The following is an 18,499-nucleotide window of genomic DNA, read 5'->3' as shown; positions in this document are numbered from 1 at the left end:
GGGAACAGGTGCCTCTTCATTTAAGTACACTTTATACTCCATATCCTTCAAAAAGAAACACGTCAGTGTTATTTCTTTGTAAATATAATAAAGAATATATTTTTTGCATTACCCAAATAACTTAATCCAAATGAGAACATTTGACAAAATTGACTTAGTTAATTGGAAGACATATTTTATTTTAGAAGGCTATTTTTTTAAAGAAAAGAAAAGTTTGGTCGTAAAAGTCTTAGTGTTGTCTTTCACCCTGAAAAAGAAGCTCGTGTAATTTACATAAAAAAAAACCTGTAAATTAATCTATTCACTTAGGTGATGTGTTTCATTGACGCCCACTTGCTTCGCGTAGCCCAGGCTATGGCAGCCGATTCACGCGACATCATTGCACGTCATTCATCAACTGTCACTTTGTATCGTGAAGGTAAGTCCGCCTTTTATTATATAATTATATCGTTATAATGCTTTAAATTACCGTTTTGTTATACATTTCTAAAATAATGTGTATTTGTAACACTAAAACATATGAATATGTTTTTCTTTTCTTTCTTTTTTTTTTTTTTGCTGTCAATGAAAGATAGCTAGGCCAATGTATTAAATTATAGCCTATAACTACCATACCGCCTATATCAAAACTTTTTTTAATAAATGACTATAAAAAGTAAGCCTTAACTATTGCTAACAAAAAACATTAGTTTTTTTTTGCTAATAATTTATATCATTGTACCTTTTTGTTACCTTAGATTAGAAATAAATTATCTGCAAGGGACGAGACCGTGAGTCGCTGGCTGGCCTGGTTGCGTTAAAGGTTGTCATGGATACAATCAGCTGAAGGCAACAGATGAATGTGAATGATGAGACTTTAGAGTTTTGTACACCTTTGGATTACAGTTTTTTTCAATCGCTAACAAGCGCTTAACCATACTTCAGATACATTTTCTAAACTCTTAACACAGACTCACACCTACAAAACACAATTGGCCAAATGGATAATTTTCTTCTCAAAAACACATTTTGTTAAATATATACTAAACCTTCATTTCAAAATAGAACACCTCTTTCTCTGCACAAACCAACTTTACCAAAACACTGGAAATCTGACTCAAAATTAAATTATTCTGTCAAAGAATAACACTTGTTTTCACCTCAAAAGGTACATGCAGTCAATCAAAGTACACCAGGTTTCAAAATACTGGCTATTGTTGACATTACAAAAACTGCATAGACTTTTCAGTCTCAGTTTTTAAGGTATTTGAATGCAAAACATGCAATTCACTGTTTTACACTAAATTTATTGGTTAGGAACTGTATGTCCAAATGTACAGTAATGTTCACATTCAAAAGCATTCCAGTAAAAAGCTATTTTTTTCCTTTACTGTTTACTGCAGGAGGTACAGTAGAAACACGGTATGATAGAACAGAAAAGGTTTGACAGTATTGCTTACAGTGGATAAAATATCCATAAAACACATAAAAGCATTCTGAACAAAAAAACAACAACAGCAAAAAGCCCTGATAAAAAGGGTGGGGGGGGGGGGGGTAAAATAAAAAAAATCTCTCACTGCTCCTGCTCCCCTCACTGCATCTCTCACTGCTCCTGCTTCTCTCACTGCTCCTGCTCCTCTCACTGCTCCTGCTCCTCTCACTGCTCATCTCACTGCTCCTGCTCCTCTCACTGCTCATCTCACTGCTCCTGCTCCTCTCACTGCTCCTCTCACTGCTCCTGCTCCTCTCACTGCTCATCTCACTGCTCCTGCTCCTCTCACTGCTCATCTCACTGCTCCTGCTCCTCTCACTGCTCCTCTCACTGCTCCTGCTCCTCTCACTGCTCCTCTCACTGCTCCTGCTCCTCTCACTGCTCATCTCACTGCACCTGCACCTCTCACTGCTCCTCTCACTGCTCCTGCTCCTCTCACTGCTCCTCTCACTGCTCCTGCTCCTCTCACTGCTCCTCTCACTGCTCCTGCTCCTCTCACTGCTCCTCTCACTGCTCCTGCTCCTCTCACTGCTCATCTCACTGCTCCTGCTCCTCTCACTGCTCCTCTCACTGCTCCTGCTCCTCTCACTGCTCCTGCTCCTCTCACTGCTCCTGCTCCTCTCACTGCTCATCTCACTGCACCTGCTCCTCTCACTGCTCCTGCTCCTCTCACTGCTCCTCTCACTGCTCCTCTCACTGCTCCTGCTCCTCTCACTGCTCCTGCTCCTCTCACTGCTCCTCTCACTGCTCCTGCTCCTCTCACTGCTCCTGCTCCTCTCACTGCTCCTCTCACTGCTCCTCTCACTGCTCCTGCTCCTCTCACTGCTCATCTCACTGCTCCTGCTCCTCTCACTGCTCATCTCACTGCACCTGCTCCTCTCACTGCTCCTGCTCCTCTCACTGCTCCTGCTCCTCTCACTGCTCCTCTCACTGCTCCTGCTCCTCTCACTGCTCCTCTCACTGCTCCTGCTCCTCTCACTGCTCCTCTCACTGCTCCTGCTCCTCTCACTGCTCCTGCTCCTCCCACTGCTCATCTCACTGCTCCTGCTCCTCTCACTGCTCATCTCACTGCTCCTGCTCCTCTCACTGCTCCTCTCACTGCTCCTGCTCCTCTCACTGCTCCTCTCACTGCTCCTGCTCCTCTCACTGCTCCTGCTCCTCTCACTGCTCATCTCACTGCACCTGCACCTCTCACTGCTCCTCTCACTGCTCCTCTCACTGCTCCTGCTCCTCTCACTGCTCCTCTCACTGCTCCTGCTCCTCTCACTGCTCCTCTCACTGCTCCTGCTCCTCTCACTGCTCCTGCTCCTCTCACTGCTCATCTCACTGCTCCTGCTCCTCTCACTGCTCCTCTCACTGCTCCTGCTCCTCTCACTGCTCCTCTCACTGCTCCTGCTCCTCTCACTGCTCCTGCTCCTCTCACTGCTCATCTCACTGCTCCTGCTCCTCTCACTGCTCCTGCTCCTCTCACTGCTCCTCTCACTGCTCCTCTCACTGCTCCTCTCACTGCTCCTGCTCCTCTCACTGCTCATCTCACTGCTCCTGCTCCTCTCACTGCTCATCTCACTGCTCCTGCTCCTCTCACTGCTCCTGCTCCTCTCACTGCTCCTCTCACTGCTCCTGCTCCTCTCACTGCTCATCTCACTGCTCCTGCTCCTCTCACTGCTCCTGCTCATCTCACTGCTCCTCTCACTGCTCCTGCTCCTCTCACTGCTCCTGCTCCTCTCACTGCTCCTCTCACTGCTCCTGCTCCTCTCACTGCTCATCTCACTGCTCCTGCTCCTCTCACTGCTCCTGCTCATCTCACTGCTCCTCTCACTGCTCCTGCTCCTCTCACTGCTCCTGCTCCTCTCACTGCTCCTCTCATTGCTCCTGCTCCTCTCACTGCTCATCTCACTGCTCCTGCTCCTCTCACTGCTCCTGCTCCTCTCACTGCTCCTGCTCCTCTCACTGCTCCTTCTCCTCTCACTGCTCCTCTCACTGCTCATCTCACTGCTCCTGCTACTCTCACTGCTCCTGCTCCTCTCATTGAGTCTAAGCCAGATTGGAATCAGTTATGGTTGGCCTAATTTACACAACATAAATCAGCTTAGATAAATTGTTTTTGAACTGATATCATTGCAGAAGCAGAGGTTTTTATACTGTATCTAAGGTTTGGAACATTGTTTTTGCTATTGTGGGATGTTGTGTGTTAACATTTGTAAATACTACAAAAACGATCCATAATTTTTTTGGGAGGTATAGCTTGTCTGTTCAGAAAATGTAAGCATTGTGGAAATGTGTTCAATGACTCCACATTGTGTGAAAACAACATGAAATGTGTGAATGGTATGGCCACAATAGACAGATGCTGTGCTAATTGTGTTTAGAGTTTTGAAAATGTGAAAACTGCTTGGACAAATGCTTGTTAGCGACTGAAAAAAACTGTAATAATTATATATATATATATATATATATATATATATATATATATATATATATATATATATATATATATATTAGTGCTGTCAAAATTAGCGCGTTAACGCATTCGATTAATTTGAAATATTTAACGCGTTAAAAAAAATAACGCAATTAACGCGGTTGCAGTTTTTTTTTTATTTCCAGTTGTGGCCTTGTGTGTTCAACGTGCAAAGAAATATGGATAAGACCAAGGAAGGACTTTTAGACGGAAAGTTTCTGTATAAAACTCTGCCGGATTACTCTTCAGTCTGCCACAAGAAACATTACTCTTCATTTAGTCTGCCACAAGAAACAGCAACATTAAAATCATGAACTCAAAGTCATTGTTTAAAAAAAACGTTTTAACGAAAATAACGAAAAAATTGTGTAGTGGAGTATTTTTTGTACACAGTGCCGCGAACTGTCAATCACTCCTGTACGCGTGCATCACTGTCCTCCTCAGCTGCAGCAACTTGCGCTCTCTCTATTCATCAAGCTTTAAAACAAAACGGGGACAAAAAGATCATATTGTCTTTGTGCATAGGCTATAGATTAATTAGATAAATGAATATCTAAATTTGTGCCTTGCCGTCTACGGTATTTTTTTAGAACTTAGAAAAAAGATGCTGCAGCCAATGAACAGCCAGCGGGGGCTGCAGGACGACTCAACCTCCGCAGACAGTTTTTAATGTTTATCAGACAATAAATACTCAAGATTTTGCTTTAGTATAACTCACAACGAGTTTCACACACCTTCTCCGGCCACGTTGAGTTGTTGACACTTAACAGTGGGAAAAGCGACACATGCGCTATTCACTTGTATAACTTAAGGGTGAATGGGTAATGTAGTTTCTGCTCTGGGTGGGATGAATTAGGAAGCTTGCATTGTGAAGGGCGCTCTGAAAATCGGCAGTGCAGGTAAAAGATTAAAACCTCTATTAAAACAGATGTCCAAATGAGCGTACCGGTACGCTACAAGCACGTTCTGGGCGCACGGAGAGGTGGCGGTACGCTCAAGAGCTATATTTGGAAGTGGCGGTACTGAGTACTGGTGCTTACTGGCCCACTTAAAGCACTGGCAATGACTATACTTTGGAATTTTTTTGCAGTCCACTTAGAATTCAACATGGAAATCATTTTTGTTTTTTATTGGCATTGATTGTTTTGAAATTCAAATGGTACTTACATGCCTGTGTTTTTATTTCTGTAATAAATATGGCTTTCAAGCCAACAGTTAATTTGGAGGATATTGATGGTTTATTGCGGGTATGTTGTTTACATGAGAAAATCTGTGTTACAAGTTAAACAAAAATTCCAATAAACAATCATATTTTGCATTTAAATAGTTTCTTTGTCTTGAGTTTACATTAATTTTTTACATTTTACATTTACATATCCAAAAAGTTTCAGTCTTTTAATTGCGATTAATCGCGATTAATTTTAAAAAATCGTGCGATTAATTAGTTAATTTTGTTTAATCGATTGACAGCACTAATATATATATATATATATATATATATATATATATATATATATATATATATATATATATATATATATATATTTATTATATATGTATGTGTGTGTATGTATGTATGTATATATACAGTATTGTTCAAAATAATAGCAGTACAATGTGACTAACCAGAATAATCAAGGTTTTTCGTATATTTTTTTATTGCTACGTGGCAAACAAGTTACCAGTAGGTTCAGTAGATTCTCAGAAAACAAATGAGACCCAGCATTCATGATATGCACGCTCTTAAGGCTGTGCAATTGGGCAATTAGTTGAATTAGTTGAAAGGGGTGTGTTCAAAAAAATAGCAGTGTGGCATTCAATCACTGAGGTCATCAATTTTGTGAAGAAACAGGTGTGAATCAGGTGGCCCCTATTTAAGGATGAAGCCAACACTTGTTGAACATGCATTTGAAAGCTGAGGAAAATGGGTCGTTCAAGACATTGTTCAGAAGAACAGCGTACTTTGATTAAAAAGTTGATTAGCAGCAACAGCAACGACTCGCTCCGAGCGGGGCTCGAACCCGGGTCTCGGCATGGGAGGGGACGCACTAACAAGGAGGCAGAGATATTTGAAGCAGTTTTACTCACCGCCTGCGGTTCCAACACACGATCGTGACCCTTTTTCCTTGGGATTACATCATCCTTAAGAAATAAACGGTACGCAAATCCGTCGTCAAACTGGGCCTTGTGAACAAGCATCTTCAAAATGCAGGGAACAAACACAAACACTTGCACAACTCCGTTGATGCTCTGTAAAAATAAACTCCATCCACTGGTCCCTTAATGCTGTTTCTTTGGTAATCTGTGCAGGGTTGTCTTGCCCTGGCAACCAAAAACACACTTCTTTTGTGACTTTTCGCGACGCTCTCGCTCTGATCAGTGAAGGTCTGTTGTGCTCTCAGTGCTCTGCTATACGGGAGCGCGCGCTCTTCCGGGAGAAGTGACTCAGGCCCCATATAAGGAAATTCCGCTCCATCTAACGTCACACAGAGCCATACTCGAAAAAAACTTTCCGAAACTTGTGACAAACCGGAAGGAGTATTTTGGGAACAAAAATACTCCTTCAAACGTACAACTTAATTTTTGAAACTTTGTCCATGTTTAGCATGGGAATCCAACTCTTTAACAGTGTAAAAAACTCAGTATGCATGAAATAGCATTTCACCCCCCCTTTAATTTCTAAGTAGTAACATTTTTCAAGTGTAAAATCAACATCCTTCTCCAAAGCCGAGATCTTCAAGCACCTGATCAACGTCTTATATGTGCAGATATTACAAATACCGGCAAAAGCTGAGGAAAACCGTACGAGGTAGGGTTGTGGAGTTACAGATGCTATGAAGGGTTTAATCTTCAAGGATTAAACTGTGGGTCATTTCAATAGAGTTAAAACATAAAAACAACACAAATTTATTGGTTAAACTACAATAACAATAAAAGGGCATGTGTGTATTTAACAAGACCAACCACAAAAGGAGCAAATTGCATCAACATCAAAATATTTAGGTAGTAAATATTAAACCTGTAGCAGTCAGTCATATATTTGAAGTTGTTATAACGCCATAGGTCACATGATAACGTAAACATGGCGGAATACATTCATAATCAAGGAGATTTGGCTGGTCATCGCTTTTGTCTTCAATAATTCGCGCCTAAAAACGCGTGGAAAACACTGGGTGCGCCGCTTTCTCCTTCTTTCTAAAGCGCTCGGGCAGTTGCGCCCCTGAGGCGTCTGCCGTTGCTAAGCAACCATGACGAGCTCCTTGACCTGCTCTCTCCATGAAGACGCAGAAATTTCAGCAAAGGATAAATGGATTTGCAGCTCTAAAAATCGCTTGCAGTAGCTCTACTACTAAATTTATTTCAAAATTGCAATCCATATACAGCTATGATCAGCTGTTCCTTCATCTTGGCTGAGTTTTCAACGTTATTACGGGAAAGGATGAAGCTGATTGGTTAGTTCTTGTCACATGACCCGCGGTGCGCTTGAAGCATTCTGAAAAGTTGAGATGTTTTTACATTTTGCTGTATCTAAAACATACCGAACCGAACCGAACCGTGACATCAGTGTATCGTATCGAACCGAACCGTGGATTTTGTGAACCGTTACACCCCTAATATATATATAAACAATTAGGTCTACTAGATAACATTTATGTAGAAATTCTTGGTTAATTGTCTAAAATAATGCATGCTGATAAATAGCAATTTTTCAAAATGAAATTCTTACATTCTTCCTAATTTTATTAATTGTATTAGACTAATTAAAATGTATTTAATATAACAAACCGCCTACCTGAAATGCAAACATTGAAGAAGTGTATTTGATTTTCGTTCACTTTAAGTTTATTTCAGTGGAAATAGCAGCTGTTGTTGTGCAATAGAACATACAAAACACACCACCGTTCCTCGCGGGTCTCCCGCTGAATTTTCTGACCGCCCACTCCCGCCCTCAGCAAAGGTAAATCTGCCCGCTCCCGCGAGATTTGCGTTGGGTCCCAGGGGTCCCCAAACCCAATGCAGTCCTCTACCTGCGTTCACAATTCACACGGTGCAGATGGGAGGGATGCGGCACAATTTTTTTGTTCCTCACTGCTGCACGAGTCTGCGTGAGAATATGGGGGTGTGGCGTGAGAGCGTGAGAATTGGGTCGATTGCGTGAGTCTCACGCTGAATGCGTGAGAGTTGGCAGCTATGGATAGCTGGATGCTGTTGCAGATTTCCTGGTATGACTTTCTGTGCAAGAGCGCCCTCCGGCGTCGAGTATGAATGAAACACACACTGCAGGAGAGTTTAGCGCTCCGTGAAGTTCTTCTCGACTTCTGGGTGACTATGTTCAAATAAAAAATAAGGTCCAAATAAAACATAAGATCATGCGAAGACTTTCCTGTCTCTTTGAGTTTGAATCTATATTTATTCACACCAGAGGGCTGTTCCATAAAACAAGCTTAGAAAACAAGCCAGGCTTATTTTGGTTAGTCAGACTTATTGTCGGTGGATTCCGTTTCATAAAGCAAACTTTAAATAGTTCAAACTCAGTTACCCTGGCAACTTATGCTGGGAAACTATCCTGACCAGAATACCAGAATACCGTCAATATCACCATAGAGTGCCTTTCAATCCTCACAATACTCACACATTTTGATTTTAATTTACCATTCACTTTATGTCATGTCATAATAGTAGACACTCAAATACTATAATAAATGTATTATCTGAGCTTCCACAATGTTTTTTTTTTTAATTATGGGCCATTTTTTAGAGCATAAAGCATAGACATGTCCACCTTGTCGTGGACATATAAATTACAGTTAAAGCTGCGGTAGGGAACTTTTGACGCTCTAGCGGTTAATAAACAGAACTGCTTGCGTCTTGCGGAAGAACATCGTAGCCGAAACTACTTCTCTCTGTTTATGTCTATGAAGAATCACAAAGGTACTGGGTTACTCCGCCGCGGTACCCCCGAAGCAATCTAAAATAGTCTGAATATAAACAATTATTATAGGTGCACCCTAGTGATTCAGGACAAGCTAAAAACACGGTTTGGAAAATGGATTCATGGTGTACTCGCTTATTATATAAATTTTTCTACATTTTGAACACAAACAAAGTTACGGACCGCAGCTCTGATTGGTTGTTTCTTACCGGGAGCGGATGACTTTCTGCAAATGGCAATAGGACACTGGGAGGAGCCAGAGGAGCTTGATTTTTTCACAGATTATCTGTCTCATATTCTACTGTCAGGACATGACAGGTTTAATAAATATGTAAAAAATATTTTTTTTTACAAAAGTTCCCTACAGCACCTTTAAATATGTTTTCATTGCACTATTAAGATACAAATTATACCTTCTGAAAGGTATGATGTCCCTTTCCTAAATAGTGTTATTTGTTTGCTTTCAAATTATAAATACATAAAAGATTTTATGTAAACAATGCTTTTTTAAAGAATTCATACAATTTGCACATGTATTTTTTCTTATTTGGAGAAATATTTGAATATTTGGACGCAGTTTTTTGTTTGCATGTTATTGCCCCCACACCTAGCACAATAGGTATGATTACATTATTATTTTAAATATTATTTAAAAATACCAAGATGAAAGGGTGGACGAGCCCACGACGGAGTGGACACATAAAGCAGAACACAAAAAGCATGACAAAATATGACAATAAAACATTTATTCAACTTAAGAAAATAAATATATAATTACATTCTCAATCACATTGATATTTTTTTTTATTACAACTATTATCTACAGCAGATGTTTCTATAAAATGTAATATAACATTTCTATAAATTGCAATATTAACTAAAAATGAATGCTATGTCCACCCTGTCATGTGTATGTCCACCCCATCGAGTCTAAGGGGCCGACAGGGTGGATATTGTGTAACAATGACAGGGTGGACATTTTGAGCTTCAATTAGCATATTAGCTTACAACAAACTGTGATTAGCTAAATAGTTAGTCTGGTTGTTGAAGAGAATTTGGTATATTTAAACTTACATATTTTGAAAATATTGTATTTTAATCACTTCCTGTATATTTTATGGCGACAGGGTGGACATGTCAAGTTTTGGCAAAACAAGTAAGCAAACTTATATGAAGACAATTTGTCAGTTGAAAAGTCAGCTGCTACTCACCTCAGCAGTTGAAATTCCCACTACTGAAGATATAAAAGAAATCTGATGTGATGATGTCACTAATGGTGATGGCCTCTTCTTAAAGGGACAGATACCGCAATACGACAGGGTGGACAACCATTCAAGGGACATGGACAAACTCTTCTTTTTTATAAAATAAAAATACTGTTTTTATTAAAAAATGATCAATTTGAGTAATATCTTTTTTAACAAAATATTAATAGGTTTTTTTACTATTTTACTCTCATTCAAATTTAATGAGCAGTGCCTGGGACATAGCAAAACAACATACATCCTCTCATACAAAACTAAAGAAAACATTGAAAATGTATCTAAAGAGCCAAGTAATGCTTCTGTTATGAATAAAAAAACATAGCCTAATATAACACACCTTTCATAGTCATTTGTGTGTTGAGTTATCATGGCAAATTAGTTATTTATGTTCAGGACACCAAAAGGCACCCTACAGTGATATTGACCCTTTAATTAACACTGACCCGCGGGGAATGTGATGATATTATATTAGACTCTATGGCATAATGCCATTTTATTTCATGTAACCACTATCAGTTCAAAAATGAAAGCAAATGCACTTCAAGAATAAATGTAATACATTAGAACGTACAAACAAACAAATGTAAAGAATTAAAGGTACATTTGTTTAGTTGGTGTGATTTTTGTAATGAATCAATTAAATGTCTATTATTAGGGAGCCAGTGGCGGTTCTTCACGGAGGCCTAGGGAGGCCCGTGCCTCTGTAGACATGTCCCTGGCCACCCCCGTGCTGAAAAAAAAGTAATATGATTTTACACGCGAGCGCCAAACTAATGTGACGCAACGTTCTACACGGGTAAATTAGTGCAGCGCACCCAAACACTTGCAGACATCAGTTTGGGTAACCTGGGTCTGATTTTAATTTCTCAAAGTCATCTGAAGCAATTTCATAGCTTAATGTTATGGACAGAAGACTATTTACATCTTTAAGTTAAAGTTTACGGAAACCTTGTTTTCCCTCCTCTGCGGCTGTCAATCATTCTCCATTCAGTATTCAAATAGAGCATCACAGTCCCGCCCACAGCCCGAGAGAGCTCTGGTGCCGGAAGTAAATTTCCCATTCATTTTTCCCATTGACTTTCGGAAAAATCCGTATCTAAAGAGTTTTAGAGCATGTCTGAGAATAACCAGCTACGGCTGAACTCATAAGCATACAACATATCATTTCGAGTGAAAAAAGTAAGAGAAAATCCAAAAAAAAGTCAAAAGGTACAAGACTGTGTACATATTTTCATTTCGAGCGCAGGAACTACTCATCCCATAAACCTGAATTCGACTGAAGCCCACAACCTCGAACGAGCCTTTTGAGCGACTTCCAAATCTGTTGACGGCTGCCCGCGCAAACTTTTTCCTCCAGTGAATTTTATTTTATATAGTGAATGTGCAGTAATAGCAGTTCTTTCAGTATTAATCGTGTAAATAAATAGTGTTTTATATATGTATTGTGTATTGATTTTTATATTTATCATCGTGTATTTTATATATTGTGTTGCGTGTGTGAAAGTGGTTAACAGTAATGTCAGCAACATGGTGCAGTGCTTTGTACCTGACTGCAATCACCGCTCAGTCGTCAACACATGTCGTTGCCATTACACAAATGTTCAGTAAATGGACCAAACGGTATGCCTAGGCTAAATATTGTTTTGACAGTGACATCATAAAATGCTTGATATGACTCATACCGTATGAAGGCTACAGTAGCCTAGCTAAAGTGGACGATAATGCTAACTAACGCTACCAACCTCCCTGCAAAACTCACCAAAACTTTGTAGGTCTTGTCCCTCATGCTGGCCCTTACAAAACCCACAAGCTGACCCTCGGACACGCTGCACTCAACTAATGTTACATGACCCTATCTAAAGTGGTTTTCACCCATTTGAACACTTGTTTTCCTCCTTGAAAAAAGCCATCATGGTAGTCAAGGAGATCATGATTGCACTGATAAGTCTACCGTGCAATAACGCAACACAGGTTTTTGTTTTATTTTATTTTTTTATTAATGATCTTCAGTCTTCACGGACCTTCGCGGGGTTTAACCAGATGGTTACACGAGCTCCACCAATCAGATGCATCACTGTGGGATTGTGGGATTGTTCAGGATTGTGGGTAATGAAGTACTTATCCAAGACATCGCGAATAAACGGCATTTATCTCAAAACAAGGTTAGTGCCCCATGAACTTTTGGTGTTTATATAAGCATATACTATCGCTAAGTACAGCCGTAGCTGTTTTTAAGTCTACCATGCATGGTTAAGTTTTTATGGTTTATTTCCCAAATGTCAATGCAGAAATTGCATTGAATTTTACTTCCGGCAACAGCTGTGGTTCTCTATAGCGAGCACCTCATCCATTTACAGCAGGATGCATGGTAAAACTATCTCCAATATTATATACTCACATTATAATGCTTGATCTGTAGATAAAAAAAGCTGTGGATTTGCATAAAATGACTTTATTTTGTGTATTTGTATTTTATGTTTGTTGCCGTTTTCAAATGACTCGCTTGTACCTGTTAGATCACACACGTGTTTTAAAAGCCCTTTACTTTTAAAATCACTTTGTGAGCTCAGTTTTGAAGCGTTTCATATTATCATGGTTTTGCACACTGAAAGATTATTAAAAGCTTATTATATTTTTAGCCTGCACAATACATTTAAAATAAGCATAATTTAATTGTATATTATTTCTGTGCAGTGTAGTGTAAGCATTATAATTATATACACTTCTGAATTCTTGACATTCATATATAAATATTAAATTGTGAAATGTATGATTGCCTGATTGCATTTTATAAGAGTACTAATAGTAATTTGTTTTTATTAACATGTTTAGATTGTATAAAATTACTGTGTAGATTTTTTTCAAGAATTACTTACTTGCATTACATTTAAATAAAATATGTTGCCATTTTTAATGTGCCCCCCTGGTTAAAGACTGGCCCCTCCTTGGCCCCCTAGTAAAATTTGTCTAGAGCCACCACTGTAGGGAGCTCAACCCATATGTCGGACGCAGAGTCATGGTGTGTCCTTTCATTGATGAGGTGGTGGATGAGGGAGCGATAATCAAACACAGGGCATTTCAAAGAGAACGTACTTTCAGGGACAGGGCAGACCCATTGGCTTTTTGTGACAACTACCTGCATGAGCGGTATAGATTATCGAGGGAAGGGATAGCATATATTTGAAGATTACTGAGCCCACACATCGCAAATAGCACACGGCGCAATAAAGCGCTCACAGTCCCTCAGTCTGTGTGCATTGAACTTCGCTTTTTTGCCAGTGGAACATTATTGTACACAGTTGGAGATGCAGAGAATATCAGCAAAGCATCGGTTTGCTGCTCTGTACGAATTGTGTACCTGTCTTTAAACAAATTACTCATTGTGTTCATCACCTCCCCTGGCCACAGAGCGATTTGTACTATTAAACAGGCCTCTCATGGAATCTCTGGTAAGTTCAAATAATAACTAGGCTATATAGAAAATGGAAATATTTATTATATTTTTAATGTTAGACATGGCAATTGAAAGACAAAAACTTAACTTTTGTAGCTTTTTTTTAGCTTTCCCAAATGTTATTCCCGAATTGTTCTTTACAATAAGCTGGGAACCAGTGTTCTGCTCATTACAAATGCAGTAACAATCCTCATTATTTATCTATGTAAGTCCAGTGTAGTGACCTACATTTTTAATTATTTAGATGATTTGTGATGCAGATTGCATCATCACAAATGTAGAGGCAAAATGGCCTGGCTCAGTGCATGATTCCAGAATCTTTCGGGCCTCTTCTTTTTCCCACCAACTGGCACAAGGTATGTTAGTCACTTAACATATGGCAAAAACTACAGCTTTAAAATAACTTCACCAAATTCAAATGTTAATAAATAAATAAATTGAGGTGAATTCCTCAGGAGTTTTGCTGGGAGACGAGGGATAGGCATGCCTTCCTTATCTCTTGACTCCCTATCAGGAGACACAGACTGAGGCACAGCACAACTACAATATTGGCCATGCACGCACAAGAGCTCATATAGAGATGGCATTTGGGCTCATCAAGTCAAGGTTCCAGTGCCTGAATTACCTCAGAGTGACTCCACAAAGGGCATGTGACTATGTAGTTGCATGTGTTGTGCTAAATAACATTGCCTGTCTGAGGAGAGAGAGGCAACCAAGGATTGCAGAGGAAGACTGGGACATTGAAGCCATTTTTGAGGAAAATGAAACAGGCAGGGTTATAAAAGACAGTTATGCCAATAATTATTTTGGTTAATACGGTCCAAACCATGTTAAGTTTTCACTTTCTCCTCAACTTTCCCCTAATTTAGACACACAAGTCATAATTATTATTTTTTATTCAGGTTGCAGCTGCCTGTTGAAGGTGAAAACACAATTAAAGCTGCAGTGGTGAACTTTTGATGCTCTAGCGGTTAATAAACAGAACTGCTTGCGTCTAGCGGAAGAACATTGTAGCCGGAACTACTTCTCTCTGTTTATGTCTATGAAGAATCACAAAGGTACTGTGTTACTCCGCCGTGGTACCCCTGAAGCAATCTAAAATAGTCCGAATATAAACACTTATTATAGGTGCACCCTAGTGATTCAGGACAAGCTAAAAACACGGTTTGGAAAATGGATTCATGGTGTACTCGCTTATTATATAAATTTTTCTACATTTTGAACACAAACAAAGTTACGGACCGCAGCTCTGATTGGTTGTTTCTTACCGGGAGCGATGAATTTCTGCAAATGGCAATAGGACACTGGGAGGAGCCAGAGGAGCTTGATTTATTCACAGATTATCTGTCTCCTATTCTACTGTCAGGACATAATGACAGGTTTAACAAATATGTAAAAAAATATATTTGTACAAAAGTTACCGGTAACACTTTATTTTGATAGTCCACTTTAGACACTCCACTAGCAGTAAGCAGTGGCGGCTCCAGACAATTTTGATTGGGGGGGCAATGGGGGGGTCCTGGTCTTTTCGAGGGGGGTCTCATGAAAACCAACAAAAAATACAGTGGACATGGCTAATAACTGCATATTTCTGCTACTAAACAACAAAAACACCTTTACGATGTAAACAAATGACAGGCTACATTTGTTATTCATATCCTTCACACTGCACTTTCATGTCAGGTATATTATGCATTTTTATTGACATTGATATTTTTACATTTATTTCCAGATAGATATTATTGAGTTTACAGGCTAAAGTGGTCGTGCTGTTGTAAACACTGTTGCTTTTGTAGAAAAAAATATTTGCATCACATTTAAAATATAATTATATTTTAATTCATTTCTGAATTGTTTTTATTTTTATAATGATAATTCAGAGAATGAGAAAATCTGAATAAGCCTTACCAGTGTTGTGATAATTATTTTTACGTGTTAAAAATAAATAAGTACTGTAATATAATAAAAGTTTATTCAAATAACATAAAAAAGACCAGACCCCTCGATGCCTGTGAAACTTTTCTCCCTCAAACAGCACGCTAGTGTTACTTCTACACTACAGGCTACACACAGCAATATAAACAACGTATCTGCATGTTCTCACATCACATCGTTCTTGTAAAATAATAATAAGTAAATAAACACCAAAATCACTTCGGTGAGAATGAAACACCACTTACCAGCTGCCACGATGTTGAAAATATCCTCTAGCAATTAAAAAATGCGCGTGCAGCATGAGGAATCTTCCCGGTTGGATGAGGTCGTAGTCAGGTGAACGGTCATCATGTTGGTCATTTTATTTACGGCTAAATTATTATTAATAAATTGTACTCATATTATGATTGGGCGTGGGCAGGCATTCACAAAAGTTTATGTTATTACAAAAAAAAAAAAAATTGAGGAAATTTTGCTTTGACAAAAGGGCACTTAAGGGGCAAAGGAGCAGGTGCTCAAGTGAACCGGTTCTTTGGGACAATTCGATCAAATAAACCAGCTGAAAAAAAAATGGTTCACCGGTTATTTTGCGCTCGATGTAATGCCGTCATTGGCGATGATTGCCCTTCATTCAAGCCTTTGGTTTACCCGCGCTTATAACATTAGCAAAGAATCAGTTCAGAATCAATCACCAAAAGAATCAGTTCGGTTCAGATGCGCTCTGTGTCAGTCTGCTTCACGCTGAATCACGCATGAGCAGTTATCATCAGCTCATCGGTTCTCGAATCGGACGCGTCCGACAGAAACGGTTCTCGGTTCAGTGTATGAATAAATGTCGAAATAATTATTATTTATTATTGTTCTGCGTAGTTTGAAGAGAAACATTTTGGGATCTTTATCCCGAATATATATATTTTTTAATCAGGAAGAGGCTGGGGGGTCAAATGGGGGGTCAAGGCATTTTTTGGCAGGGTCTTGAGACCCCCCAAGACCCCCCCTGGCGCCGCCGGTGGCAGTAAGTAACTTTGCAACTACATGTCAACTAGCAGTTAGCAGAGTATTAGTAGACTGTCTGCTTAATATCGTCTAACACTTTCTTTGTCAACTTATTGTCAACTAATACGAAGCCTAAACCTACCCCTAACACTAACCCTAAACCTACCCTAACAGTCTACTCTGAGAGTTAGCAGACATGTAGTTGCAAATTTCTGAGATTTAGTTGATATGTAGTTAACATGTAGTTACAAAGTTACTTATAGTCAGTAGAATATCTAAAGTGGACTATCGAAATAAAGTGTAACCAAGTTACCTACTGCAGCTTTAAATGTTGTCAAAAAACAAAAAGGTTGTGTGGCATTGTTTTAAATATGGCAGTTCTACTTGCATTTTTGTCAAGCTGTTGGATTTTCAGCTCAAACTTCCTTATCTTTTTCCTTATCTGTCAGTATCTATGGCTTCCATTTGTTTCTGGAGATAATGTTTGTAGACTCCCTTATGTTCTCTGAGTTCTGTAGGAACAGAAATTTCAGTTATTTGATTGAGTGCTCTTGGCACTTTTTTGTAATTTCTTAATACTCACTTGGTCACATGTGGTCCCAGACTGAGAGGGCTAGAAGGGTGTTAGCATCCTGCTGCCAATCATGATAATAATGGAAATACACACTATTTAGCACCTCACAGGTAGGCTTTTAAATATATAATGTGCAAATCTATGCCCACCTCAGGCCTCCTTGAACATACTGACACGGTCTCCTCATCCTCATCAACTGTATAAGGGCCTTCAACCTGAAACCATTAATTAAACTCAGTTTAATGAATCACCACTTGACAATAAATCAGTGCTTTAAACTCACACCGTCATACACACAGGGTTCAGCATGATGTCTGGTGGATCCAGGAGGCACACAGAATTTGGCATCAGAAATGAAAAGATTTGGTTAGGAATGCAAGAATAAAAAAAATAAAAAACACCTTTTAGGTAGTCATTTCTTATACTGGGTGGAATGGATTCAGATACTGCTCCCCTCTCTATTCCCTCAATGACCGGCCTCCGTTTGTTCATTTCTAATGCCAGCTTCTCTGCGGGAGTAAAGATGGCTGTAACAACCTCACTCTTCTTTTGGCAGCTGCAATTAATAAACATCATGAGACTGGACAGTTGGAACGTCAAGCTGGTCAAGTACTTACATAGACTATACTTACCATTCTGAACAATATTTTTGTATTTTATTTTCACCTGCTGCCATGTTCTTTTCTCTTCACTTAAAATTGCTGCTGTAAAAGTTAGTTATACACACACACACTTATATTAACTTCAATGTGTTGTGGCAAATATTTAATTTCACTTTAGTAAAATAGTACATTTTGTACATTTCATGTTAGTGAAAATTTACTTTTCATTTTAGTTGCTACTTACACATTGAGACGATCAGCAATTTCCTGCCAGCCTTTTTGTCTTGTTTCTCTAGCTGCGGTATTCCCTTTTTTTTGGTAATCATATGTTTAAAGTCTCGATGAACGCCCCTGATGATGCCATTTGATTATTTTAATTATCACTCAAAATGACGAGTTACACTTTGGAAGAGAGGTAGCCAACGCATGATATTTGGGGATTAAAACCCGCCTTGCATTTTGAAAGCTGTATTTTTGTTTAGCTGAATATTCAAGGAAGTTGATATTTTCTCATGTTTCTAATGAATTTCCAATATCATTAATATGCAATATTAACAGTGAGTGAATGACATGAATATCATATATATTATTAGGACGTTTTCTGTGAGTAATTTGGTAGTATAGTTTGTTTTTCTTTTTTTATTGGAAGTATCTCAACAATGAGGGGAAAATGTTGTTTGGTGTCATATTAAAGAGGGGTCTGTGCTCTTTAAAACCAAGTAGCCTATACATGCAACTGTAAACTAGTTTTTCTGCTGTCTGGTACACTGAAAAAAAAAAACATTTCTTTTTAGAATTAGCAGTTTTC

This window comes from Carassius auratus, chromosome 35, assembly GCF_003368295.1.
Source record: "Carassius auratus strain Wakin chromosome 35, ASM336829v1, whole genome shotgun sequence".
NCBI lineage: Eukaryota > Metazoa > Chordata > Actinopteri > Cypriniformes > Cyprinidae > Carassius > Carassius auratus.
Note: the sequence above shows the minus strand (reverse complement) of the source record.